Genomic DNA, 13,526 nt, shown 5'->3' on the forward strand with positions numbered 1-13,526 from the left:
GTCTGTACAGCTTGAAAGAGGAGGGTGTTTGGGGAATTATAGGAGATGGAGTGAGAAAAATAGGCAGAAGTAAATAGTTATGAGTCTTGGGTTCAAAGGAATTTCAACCACCTCCTGAAAGCTTGGATTTCATTCAAGGGATTAACTTGTTAAAATTTGTACTTTAGGAAGATTATTTTGGTACAGGAATGGAAAATGGATTTGAAGAAGGTAAGATTGGAGGCAAGGATGTCTACGAGAGGCCACTGCTAAAATCTGGGGAAGAAGATGAAAGCTTAAATTAAGGTAGCTGAGAAATTAAGGGAAAGGATAGATTTAGGAATAATTAAGAAGATAGACCACTTGGGTCTTAGAGCCTGATTGATGAAGTAAGTGAAAGAAAGGGATAAACTCTCAAGTATTTGGTTTGGATATTTGAGTCCTTCATGGGATCATTCAGTGAAGATATAGAAGTGAGATCTGATTTTTGGAAAGAGTTAGATATTTCAGACTTTGGCATATGGAAGTTGAGATTCTCTTTGGTTATCCAGGAAGAAATGTCTATTAGGCAACTCAGCTGAATGTTTTGAAGTAAGAGATATGGACTAGAGTTATCCTGTAAGCCGATGTCATAGATATGGGTGCCAAACCCCAAGGGTCATGGGGTGAGAACTGAGGTTGGAGCTCTTGGGAAGACATTTAATTGATAATCAGAGGAATACATAGACGAGAAAGATAAGCAGAAGAAGTAAAAGGGGAAAAAAGAGAGGAACAATGTAATGGAAATAGAGTTTAAAGAAGGAGGAAGTGTCATTAGTGTCAGTCTGCAAACAAGTAAACTAAGAACTACAGAAAAATTTTTATTATATTTGGCATAAAGGTGTAATCAGTGACCTTTGACCTGAGCAGTTTTAGTAAAGCAGTATGGGCAGGGCAGGAATTGAATCATGCACAATTATAAGGGGAACAGCTGAGTTAGGAATGAAAAATGAAATAGTAGGATGAGAACAGATCAAGTCCTGGGAGCAAAACCAAATTGGGGGCCAAAATGAGCAGGAATTGATGCTGGACAGTAGTAGGGAGAGGACAAACATGAGGCTCATATAGATTCTGTTGGAATATGATATAGTTTAGCTGGCATGATTGTAGTTAGGATACCCTAGAGGCATTATACAACTTATGAACCACATTTCTGAGATGTATTTTCTCCTGACCAAACATTTCACATCCAGAGGGCAAATCAGAAATCCTGACCAGTTACATGCAACTACTCATCTAGCATTAAACAGCTGAGAACTGTTCCAACACAATGAGGCAAACTGTCTGTGGAAAGAGGAGTCTTTTATCATATACTGCATAGGCCCTGAAATCAATAAGTGCTTGACAGTCTGGAAAGCATCCTTTTGATGATGGATCCAATGTCATTGAAAGTACTTAAATGCCTCAGCAATGTTTGTCTTTTGTCAAAGAAAAATGTGGTTGTAAACTGGATGCACTGAGAAGGCTTGAAGCTCTTACTTTGTTTTCGGGGTAGGCATGCCAAGGATATCATGTACTACATTTTTAGGGACAAATATGCAGCAGCATTGGTGAGGTAGCTAAGGAAGGTATCCCTGGAAATTCTGATTTGTTGAGGGAAGGACAGGAGACAAGGGTGCTGTGTGTGGATGTCTAACTTGGCTGGATGTTCTCTGATCAGGTAGCTCTGGGGCAAAGGCAAGCAGGTTGACTCCATTCCTAGTTCATAGTTGAGTCTGCTTCTCACCTACTTACTCCCCATAGTCACCCATTTTCTCTGGTTATTGATCTTCAGTTTTGCTCTAGGCTAGAACCTTGGATCCTCTGATACCAGACTTACTATGTTTACCAGTGAATTACTAATAGCTGACTCTGGCTCACCTTCTTGGATCATATAATGTCTTATAAAGTGTACCCACTTGAGCAGAAATACACCTTGTTAAAATAGACTTGAGTAAAAGGTTTCACCCACTCTCATCACCAGAATGTTGACTGAAAAGATCTTGAAGCTTTTATCAATCCAATTGCCTATCTATAACAATATGATGAGATCTCTAATTCAGAACTTTCATAAGCAACAAAAGAATTTGTGGACAATGCCTGATTCCCCAGTCTGTAAGGATAACAGTTCATGTAGTTCAATGCCACAAAGTACAAAGTGGGACAATGGCTTTTGATAGAAATTTCCAGTTTTTCGGTGAAAACTCTTTGTAAAAGAAACAGTTTTTATTCTGGTCTGGTTTGAATTTTCTTCTGTTGGCCAAGTTTAGCTGACCCTACTCTGATCCTCTTCTGTGTGTTACATGGTATTTTTGCCTACTCTCTTCTGCCTGATGATATAACTTTTTTGCTTAGAGATATTTTTTAGAATGAATTTTTTCCCATTGAAACTGTGCAAAATGTTTAATTCATTTTGTTCTGCAAAATGTTGGTACCTGCTTTCTTCTTGCCTCTGAAAGGGCTGGTTGATGTTGCCCTGTGTCTGTCTCTGCATTATCCCATCCATCTCTGTCCTTGTGGCCCTTGCTCACTTTTGCCATGCAGCACTCTCTGTCCTGATCTGTATTCTCTTCATTGTGGTGATGGTTAATAGCTCAGACTTCAGAATGAGACTGCATTCTTACATGGAGATTCAAATGGGAAAGAATTTGCTTCCATACTCATTCAAGTTGGTGGTATTCATTTCCTTAAGGATGTATTACTGAGGGCCCAGGCTTCTTACTGGCTGTTGTCTGGAGGCCTTCCATAGTTCCTTGACACATGGCTTCCTTGGTATGCCTGCTTGCTTTATCAAGACAGCAAGGAGAATCTCTCACTTCAGTCTGCTAAGAGGCAATATTATATGATGTAATATAAAATGGGAGTGACACACTTATATTATATGATGTAATATAAAATGGGGAAGAACACACTTTCGCTGTGTTCTATTTGTTAAAGCAAGTCGTAGGTCTCTTCTACACTGAAGAGGAGGGGATTACACAAAGGTGTAAACACTAGGCAGTGGACCGTGTTTGGAGGGTGCAGTCACCATAGGGTCTGTGTGCCATGCCCAGATGCTTGACAAATTGTAAGGTCATAGGAGGTACTGAACTATTCCATAGCCTTAATCTTATTAATTCTATGAACAAGATATCAAAATATCATACTATAATAGAGCTTGGGAAGATAATGGATTAGGAGGACCCTGAACTTGGCCCTCCCATGTTTACAACTAGATATCATCCACATCCAAGTCAATAAGCCAGAGAATGATTGGAAGGCTGACAGAACAAACTCCACAACTAAATATAGAGAAGAAGCTGCATGTGAAAGTTTAGGAAAGTCAGAAAGGCAGAGGGAGGATGCCTGTAGGAGGAGGGGAAACTGCACATGGAGAGGGCAGAGAATTGGGCCCTTGCACCATGGAGTTCACATGAGAAAAACTATTTCTTATAATATTTGGCTTTAAAACCTCTGGGTGGCAGGGTGGCACAGATACTTTTAGCTCAGGTACAGGGCTGGGGCAAATTTTGCCCAAATTTTGCTTGTGGCCCACCCAGCTGCTGGGTGCATAGCTGTTGCCATCATGCACGCTGTGCCACACCTAACCACCACACAGCACCCAGCCAGGTTGCCCCCTGCCACTGTTATGCCCTGGGCCCAGCTATGCTCAGCTACCAACAAGCACCACGCCTAGCCTCATGCCCCTGGCCACCTGACATGTAGGCCCCAGCTGCCCTAGCACTTCAGGGAATCCAGAATAGGAACTAGTGGCTCAATGAAAAATTTTCTAACACCACCACCCTGTTCTTAAATTCTCTGGCAGGCATGCCTGCTCAGAGCTGGCCTGCTGGGTCCCACTAACACCACAAAGAGCAGGGAGAACTCACAAAAGGCAGGGAGTCAGTGCAGACAATTGCGCTGAAAGGAAAAGTGACTCAGAAACAGTATCAGGGCATAAGCAACACACATAGGATACTCTCCTGAAGTGCCAGGTTCTGGTGAACAGGGAACATCGCCCTGCAAGGCACTTCAGGACCTCTTCTTCATAAAGTCACTGCTTTCAAGAGCAGAAGACATAGTTGCCTTTTTCTTTCTCTCTCTCTACCTACCTTTCTTTCTTTCTTTCTTTCTTTCTTAGAAAAGGGTGGAATTTAATCTTTAGTTACAGGACACTGCAAGATATGGATTCCACAAAGAAGTAAGAAATCCATTTAGAGGAGAAGCTTCATAGAGTATGTACAATTTGGAACTGTTCAAGTACAGTTTCATTGTAAAAAGTGCTACAATAATAAAACACATTTAAAAGAGTTCTTAGTAGAAAAACAGTAAGATATACCAAACATAGTACACAACAAACAACTTAAAATTTTTTAAAAAAACTTTATTTTGAGAAAGAGAGAGTGTGAGTGGGGGAGGGGCAGCGAGAAAGTGGGAAAGAATCCCAAGCAGACTCGGTGCCCTCTTCTCAGAGCCCAACTTGGGGCTTGATCACACGAACCATGAGTGTCATCCTGAACTTGGATTGTAGAGCCTTCAGAGTTAGTTTCTGGAACAGCGTTTTGATCTTCCTCTTCCTCTACAAAGAAATACCTCTCAATCAAGTTTAATGAAGCTTTGTATACAGACTCATTTTAATGGTTTTGTAGAGTTTCAATTTTGTCCAAATCTCCACATTCTTTAATCATTATACTCAGTTTCTCAGTTTTACTTAGCTTCTCAGCAGGCCAAAAGATGTTTGAAATGCATCCATAATAACCAGAGTAATTTTTGTATCTTTTGCAGTTAAGAGATTCATCAATTGTTCTATTATGCCACCATGAATGATGTATACAGTCTGTTCAACTGTTCTTCCACTTGTATAGTTGGTCACAACCCATACAGCATCCTTTTGTGTCTTAAAGTCTGTCTCAGAGAGAAAATCAGTGAGGGATGGTACTAATCCATGATTCACAACTTGCTGTATCTGGTCTTGGTGACCAGCTATGATGTTTGACAGTGTCCACATAGCTTACTTCTGAATATTAGTTTTGAGGTTCATTAGCAGGCTTGGAAGGACAACATGTACTCCTACATCTATTACAACCTGAGTCTGTTCATCTGCCCCAATGACAATATTTACTGTGGCTTTTAGCACGGGAGTCACAATGAGCAATTCACTAGCTCCTAGAAGCTTTACAAGTTGGAGCACAACTCCTATTTTCATGACCATTTTAGTCCATTAATTTGGACCATCAGTAAGATAGGAGATGGCCCAGAAAGTATGTAATAATACTTCTGGATCATCATGATTCAGGAGATGAACTAAGGTAGGAAGAATCTGCTCAGTAGCATCTAACAGACATTCAGGATTCTTGTGACAGAGGTTTGAAAGTGTCCAAGGAAGGTTATGTAAATAACCACATTCTAAAGATTACATATCAGAAACTGTGAGGAGAGCCAACAGCAGGTCAACTGTACCATATTTGATAAACAAGTCTTGAGGAATTGAACCATCATCTGCATTGCTTCCTAGCACCCCTACAGCTTGTTCACTGATGTGGGCATGGGAAGATGCCAACAGAGAAATGAATGCTGGGGTATCACCTCCATCTACCACAATTTTGGTCTGTTCTGATGTTCTGGAAACAATGTTAGTGAGGGCCCAAGCAAATTAAAACTGAATAGGACTACAATCAGTTCCACCCAAGAAGTATACACATTTTGGAATCAAAACCAGCCCAGATTATGTTGTCTATGGGAGGCTGTGTTTCCCTGGAAAGCAGTTTCCTACCAGCTTTAGTAGCCTGGAGCTAGCTTTCCAAATGAATTGCTATTTATGCCTTGGACAATGTCATCAACAGACCAACTTACAGTGCCTTGGTTGTTGTAGTTCTCTTGCAGTAGAGAAGTAGCACCATCAGGAAATGAGCTTACATTTTTCCTTTTCAGCATCTGGTCATCCTTAGCTTTCCTCAGCTCCTCATTAACTTCTATTCAGTGCCACCTCATTTCTGTACTGTCTTTCCCCTTGTTCTTGAACCTGTTAAGGCAGGCAGCTGGTGAATTAGCATTTATATTGGTGGACATGGTTATGAGACAAAGGGAGAAAGCTATACAGCTGGCTCAGGCTTCCAGGAGATGGTGTGGGGGCATGTAGGTCAGCTTCCCTCAAAATGTCCACAATGGCTCAGCCCAAAGACAGTGTTATAGCTAACTTTCTTAACACAGAGAAACAGACAAAGAGGCAGACAAAATGAGGAGACAGAGAAATTTATCACAAATGAAAGGACAGGATAACACCACAGCCAGAGATCTAAGAGAAACAGATATAAGTAACATGCCTGAGAGAGAACTTAAAGCAATTATCATAAGGATACTCACTTGACTTGAGAAAAGAGTAGAAGACATAAGTGAGACTTACACAGAGATAAGGAGTAACATAGCAGAGATAAAGGACTCAATGAATGAAATGAGAAACACACTTGACAGAACGAATAGCAGGATGCAAGAAGCATAGGAATGAATTAGTAACCTAGAAGAAAGAATAATGTTTACTAATCAAGCTGGCCAAAAGAGAGAAAAAAGAATTACACAAAACGAGAATAGACTTAGGGAACTCAATGACTCCATCAAACATAGTAACATTTGTATTATAAGAATCCCAGAAGAAGAGAGAGAAAGGGGGGCAGAAAATTTATTTGAAGAAATAATAGCTGAAAACTTCCCTAATCTGAGGAAGGACACAGATATCCAGATCCAGGAGGCACAGAGAACTCCCATCAAAATCAACAAAAGCAGACCTACACCAAGACATATTGTAATTAATAGAAAGATAAAGAAAAAATATTAAAGCTGTAAGATGAAAGAAGTCAGTAACTTACAAGGGAAAATCCATAAAGGTGGCAGGAAATTTTCAACAGAAACTTTGCAAGTGAGAATGGAATGACATGATATATTCAAAGTGCTGAATGGGAAAAATCTGCAGCCAAGAATACTTTATCCAGCAAGGCTATCATTCAGAATAGAAGGAGAGATAAAGCATTTACCAGACAAAAACTAAAGAACTTCGTGACTAGTAAACCAGCCCTGCCAGAAATATTAAAGGGGACTCTTTGAGTGGAAAGGAGAGATCAAAAGTGACAATATAAAGGTAGGAAACGCAAAAGCAGTGAAGATGAATATTTTTGTAAAAAAACAGTTAAGGAAATCACAAAAAAGAATATAAAATATAATAACATATACCTAAAATGTGGGGAGTAGAGAGTTCAAACTTAAATGACTATTAACTTAATATATACTACTGTATGCAGAAGAGGTTATGTACAAACCTAATGGTAACCATATATCAAAGACCACTAATAAACATGCAAGGAATAAAAAGAAATACAATATATCAGTAAATAAAATCAGCAAAACATGAGAGAAAGACAAAGGCTCAGAGAAAATCTTCAGAAAGATTACTTAGCCACAAACTAAGTAATAATTTGGTAATAAATACATATCTGTCACTAATTACTTTGAATGTAAATGGATTAATGTTCCAATCAAAAGACATAGAGTGACAGAATGGATAAAAAAGCAAGACCCATTCATATGTTGCTATAAGACCCTCATTTTAGACCAAAAGACACCTACATATTGTTACTAACAAACATAAAGAAACTCATTGATAACAGAATACTAATAGTAGGGGACATTAATATTCCACTTACAACAATGGACAGGTCATCTAAGCCAAAAATCAACAAGGAAACAATGGCTTTGAATGACACACTGGACCAGATGGACTTAATAGATATATTCAGAACATCTCATCCTAAAGCAGCAGAATACACATTCTTTTCGAGTGCACATAGGACTTTTTCCAGAATAGATCACATACTGGTTCACAAATCAGGCCTCAAGTGTGAAAAGATTGAGGTCATACCATGCTTATTTTCAGACCACAGCACTGTGAAATTTGAAGTCACCCACAAGAAAAAAATTGAAAGACCCTAAATACATGGAGGTTAAAGAACATCCTACTAAAGAATGAATGGGTTAAGCAGGAAGTTAAAGAAGAAATAAAAAAAATATATGGAAGCAAATGAAAATGAAAACATGACAGTCTAAAACCTCTTGGGTGCAGCAAAGGTGGTCCTAAGAGGGAAGTGTATTGCAACACAGGCCTACCTCAAGAAGCAAGAAAATTCTCAAAAACACAACCTAACCTTACACCTAAATGAGCTAGAAAAAGAAGAGCAAATAAAACCTAAAGCCAGCAGAAGAGGGGAAATAATAAGAGTAGAGCAGAAATAAATGATATGGAAACAAACAAGAAAAGGGACACCTGGGTGGCTCAGTTAGTTAAGTGCCTAACTCTGGGTTTCAGCTCAGGTCATCATCTCATGGCTTTGTGGGTTCAAGCCTGCATTGGGCTCTGTGCTGGCAGGGCAGAGACTGCTTGGGATTTTCTCTCTACCCTTCCCTCACTTGTGCTGTCTCTGCCTCTCTCTAAGTAAATAAATAAACTTAAAAAAAGTATGAATTAAAAAAAAACAGTAGAGACTAAGAGCTGGTTCTTTGAGAGAATTAATAAAATTGATTAGCTAGGCTTTTCAAAAAGAAACAAGGACCCCAATAAATAAAATCATGAATAAAAGAGGAGAGATCACAACCAATACCACAAAAATATAAATAATTATATGAGAATATTTTGAAAAACCATATACCAACAAATGAGGCAATCTGGAAGAAATGTATAAATGCTTAGAAGCATACAAACTACCAAAACTGAAACAGGAAGAAATAGAAAATTTGAACAGACCCATAATCAGCAAAGAAATGGAATCAGTAATCAAAAATCTTTCAACAAACGAAAGTTCAGGGCCAGATGGCTTCACAGGGGAATTCTATTATACATTTAAAGAAGAGTTAATACCTATTTTTCTCAAATTGTTGCAAAAAAATAGAAATGGAAGGAAAGTAAACTTCCAGACTCATTCATTCCATGAGGCCAGCATTACCTTGATTCTAACACTAATGACTGCACTAAAAAGAATTACAGGCCAATATCCCTGATTAACATGGATGTAAAAATTCTCAACAAGATACTAGCAAATTGAATTAAATAGTACATTGAAAGAATTATTCACCACTGTCAAGTGGGGTTTGAATCATCACTGCAGGAGGGTTCAATATTGAAATATTTGCAATATTGATTTGCAAATCAATCAATGTGACATACCACATTAATAAAAGAAAGGATAAGAACCATATGATCTTCTCAATAGGTGCAGAAAAAGCATTTCAGAAAATACAAGACATATTCTTTTTTTTTTAAATATGATTTATTGTCAAGTGAGCTAACATACAGTGTATTACAGTGTGCTCTTGGCTTCGGGGGTAGATTCCTGTGATTTATTGCTTACATACAATACCCAGTGCTCATCCCAACAAGTGCCCTCCTCAATGCCCATCACCCATTTCCTCCTCTCCCCCACTCTACCCACCCCATCAACCCTCAGTTTGTTCTCTGTATTTAAGAGTCTCTTATGGTTTGCCTCCCTCTCTGTTTGAAACTATTTTTTCCCCTTCCCTTCCCTCATGGTCTTCTATTAAATTTCTCAAGTTCCACATATGAGTGAAAACATATGATATCTGTCTTTCTCTGTCTGACTTATTTCACTTACCATAATACCTTCCAGTTCTATCCACGTTGTTGCAAATGGTAGGATTTCATTCTTTCTCATTGCCAAGTAGTATTCCATTGTATATATAAACCACATCTTCTGTATCCATTCATCAGTTGGTGGACATTTGGTCTCTTTCCATAATTTGGCTATTTTTGAAAGCACTGCTGTAAACATTGGGGTACATGTGCCCCTGTGAATCAGCACTCCTGTATCCTTTGGATAAAATCCTAGTAGTGCTATTGCTGGGTCATAGGGTAATTCTATTTTTAATTTTTTGAGGAACCTCCACACTATTTTCCAGAGTGGCTGCACCAGTTTGCATTCCCACCAACGGTGGAAGAGTGTTCCCATTTTTCCACATCCTTGCCAACATCTGTTGTTTCCTGAGTTGTTCATTTTAGACACTCTGACCTGTGTGAGGTGGTACCTCAGTGTGGTTTTGATTTGTATTTTCCTGATGATGAGTGATGTTGAGCATATTATCATGTGTCTGGCCATCTGGATGTCTTCTTTGGAAAAGTGTTTATTTATGGCTTCTGCCCATTTCTTCACTGGATTATTTGTTTTTCAGAAGTGGAGTTTGGTAAATTCTTTATAGATTTTGGATACTAACCCTTTATCTGATATGTCATTTGCAAATATCTTCTCCCATTCTGTCGGTTGCCTTTTGGTTTTGTTGATTATTTCCTTTGCTTTTTATTTTGATGAGGTCCCAATGGTTCATTTTTGCTTTTATTTCTCTTGCCTTTGGAGACGTGTCAAGTAAGAAGTTGCTGTGGCTGAAGTCAAAGAGGTTGTTGCCTGTTTTCTCCTCTAGGGTTTTGGTGGTTTCAATACAGGAAGTATTCGTGATAAAAACTCTGAAGAAAGTAGGGATAGAGGGAATATACCTCAACATTATAAAGGCTGTATATGAAAGACCCACAGCTAGTATCATCCTCAGTGGAGAAAGACAGAGCTTTTCCTCTATGGTAAGGAACAAGATAGGGATGTCCACTCTCAAAATTGTTATTTAACATAGTACTGGAAGTCATAGCTTCAGCAATCAGACAACAGAAATAAATAAAAGGCAAATAAGTCTGTAAGGAAAAAGTCAAACTTTCACTATTTTCAGAGGACATGATATTCTATGTAGAAAACCTGAAAGACTAAACCAAAATATTGCTAGTTCTTATCCTTTAATTTAGAAAAATTGCAGGATATAAAATCAATGTACAGAAATCTGTTGCATTTATATACACCAATAATGAAGCAACAGACAGCGAAATCAAGGAATCAATCCCATTTACAATTGCACCAGAAGCCATAAGATACCTAGGGATAAACCTAACCAAAGAGGTAAAAGATCTGTACTCTGAAAACTATAGAACACTTATGAAAGAAATTGAAGATGATGCAAAGAAATGGAAAAACATTCCAGGCTCATGTACTGGAAGAACAAATATTGTTAAAATGTCTATACTACCCAAAGCAATCTAGACATTTGATGCAAACTCTATCAAAATTCCACCAGCATTTTTCACAGAGCTAGAACAAACTATCCTAAACTTTATATGGAACCACAAAAGACCCTGATAGCCAAAGCAATCTTGAGAAAGCAAAGCAAAGCTGGAGGCATCACAATTCCAGATTTTAAGTTATATTACAAAGGTGTAGTCATCAAGACAGTATGGTACTGGAACAAAAACAGACACATAGATAAATGGAGCATAATAGAAAACCCAGTAATGGACCTGCAAATATATGGTCAACTAATCTTTGACAAAGTAGGAAAGAATATCTAGTGGGAAAAGAACAGTATCTTCAAAAATGGTGTTGGAAAAAATGGACATCAACATAGGAAAGAGTGAAACTGGACCACTTTCTTATATCATACACAAAAATAAATTCAAAATGGATTGAAGACCTACATGTGAGACCTGAAACCATAAAAATTCTAGAAGAGAACAGAGTCAGTAACCTCTCTGACATCAGCCATAGCAACTTTTTTCTAGCTATGTCTCTTGAGGCAAGGGAAATAAAAGCAAACAAAACAAAACAAAACAAAAACCCTTTTGGAGCTTTTGGGACTACATCAAAATAAAGAGCTTCTGCACAGGGAAAGAAACAATCAACAAAACTAAAAGACATTGTATGGAATGGGTGAAGATATTTTCAAATGCCATATCTGATAAAGGATTAGTATCCAAATTATATAAAGAATGTGAAATACTCAATACACCCCAAAACAAATAATCCAATTTAAAAAATGATCAGAAGACATGAACAGACATTTCTCCAAAGCAGATATCCAGATGGCCAATAGACACATGAAAAAATGCTCATCGTCATTTACCATCAGGAAATGCAAATCAAAACTCCAACGAGATATAGCCTCTCACCTGTCAGAATAGCTTAAATCAACAACATAAGAAACAATAGGTGTTGGTGAAGATGTGGAGAAAAAGGAACACTTGTGCACTGTTGGTGGGAATGGAAACTGATGCAACCACTGTGAAAAACACCGTGGAGATTCTGTTCAATTAGAATAAGTGTGTGTTGAGGTCTGAGCAAAATAGAAAGGTCTTGTGATAGTCCAAGTGGGTAATACGGTAATAGTAGATTAAAGTAGAGGGATAAACAAATTGTTAAGTAACAGTATCTTAGATTGGTTGGAGTGAATTTGTAAGGCAACCACTAGTTGCATGGCATTGTGCAGTAATACTGGGTAGTCTGGGAGCAGGACTAGGAAATAAAAAGTTTAATTAGGGAGAGAGATTGGCAAAGCAAGAACAGTGGCTATTTAGAGAGTGAGGAATTCTAAATCTTATTACTATTGCTATTTGTCTTGTCTAGCTGAAGGTAGATAATTTTTTGGTCAATCTCATCATGGGTTATTTCAAATATACAGAAAAAAACATGCAAAATATTTAATTTCTCTTCATATTTAATAACTTTAAATTTCACATATTTCCTTTAAATATTATTTTCTCATTTTTAAAATAGCTAAAACCATACTTCCTATACCATCTCTCCCCTTTTTTCTCAATAAAGTTTTGACGTTTGTAGTTGTTATCATACCTGTTCAACTGGGTCACTATGTATAATCTCAGAATGCCATTTTAAAGAAGGAAATTCATTCACTCATTCATTAGCAAGTAATAGACATAAAGAAATGAGAAAAGAATTGGAACAGTCTTTGAGGACAGCAACTAAGGCCCAGATGTTTTGTTGCAACATAACATACTTGATTTTAGAGCGAGCATTAAAATACTTTAATATCCATTTGGCTTAAAAGGTTAAGGGCAGAAAAACAAATGTACTCTTCTGTGGAGGAGTTACACTGGAAGGCAAAGGGAGTTCTTGTCTAGCATGAACTATAAGAGATAATTGTTCATTAGAGAGTGTGAAGTCTGTTGTAAGCACAACCACATTCATTAGCCAGCTCCCTGCTTCCTGTCTGTAATGGGCATTAAGTTTCTCTCTGTTCAATTAGAATGAATTCTGGTTTTGGCACTACAGATCCTTTTCTGGGTTTTTAATATTCTGGCTTTTGGTCTTTTTTTCTTTTTGCATTTTCACTGAATAGGTGCAACCTCATGGTCAAATATAAATTATTTCTTAAGTACTATGCTCCAAATGTATGACAAGTTCTCATAGAATATAGAGTGTATATAGAAACCAAGCAAAAACACATTAAATATGAAACATTTATATAAAACCATACCTAAAGTATATTTATGCTAACAAATATCACATTTTGTTAATAATCATAAATAAAAGCTAAACATTTGGGTCATCAATAAAATTCTAAGTTTATGACGTTTTGGAGACATGTCTATCAACTTAACTCATGTAAATGTTACAATATTTAGGGTGCCTGGGTAGTTCAGTCAGTTAAGCATCTGGCTCTTG

General features: G+C 37.7%; 1 long non-coding RNA gene and 1 pseudogene across 1 annotated transcript in view; one reads left to right on the plus strand and one right to left on the minus strand.

Annotated features, from left to right (window-relative positions):
• Positions 1–13,526, plus strand: part of LOC144616659 (uncharacterized) — a 179,759-nt gene that overhangs the window by 108,425 nt on the left and 57,808 nt on the right. The window lies entirely within an intron of this gene.
• LOC132669745 (importin subunit alpha-1 pseudogene) lies at positions 4,138–6,045 on the minus strand (annotated as a pseudogene).

Source organism: Panthera onca, chromosome B3 (genome assembly GCF_046562875.1).
Source record: "Panthera onca isolate mPanOnc1 chromosome B3, mPanOnc1 haplotype 2, whole genome shotgun sequence".
NCBI classification, from domain to species: Eukaryota; Metazoa; Chordata; class Mammalia; order Carnivora; family Felidae; genus Panthera; species Panthera onca.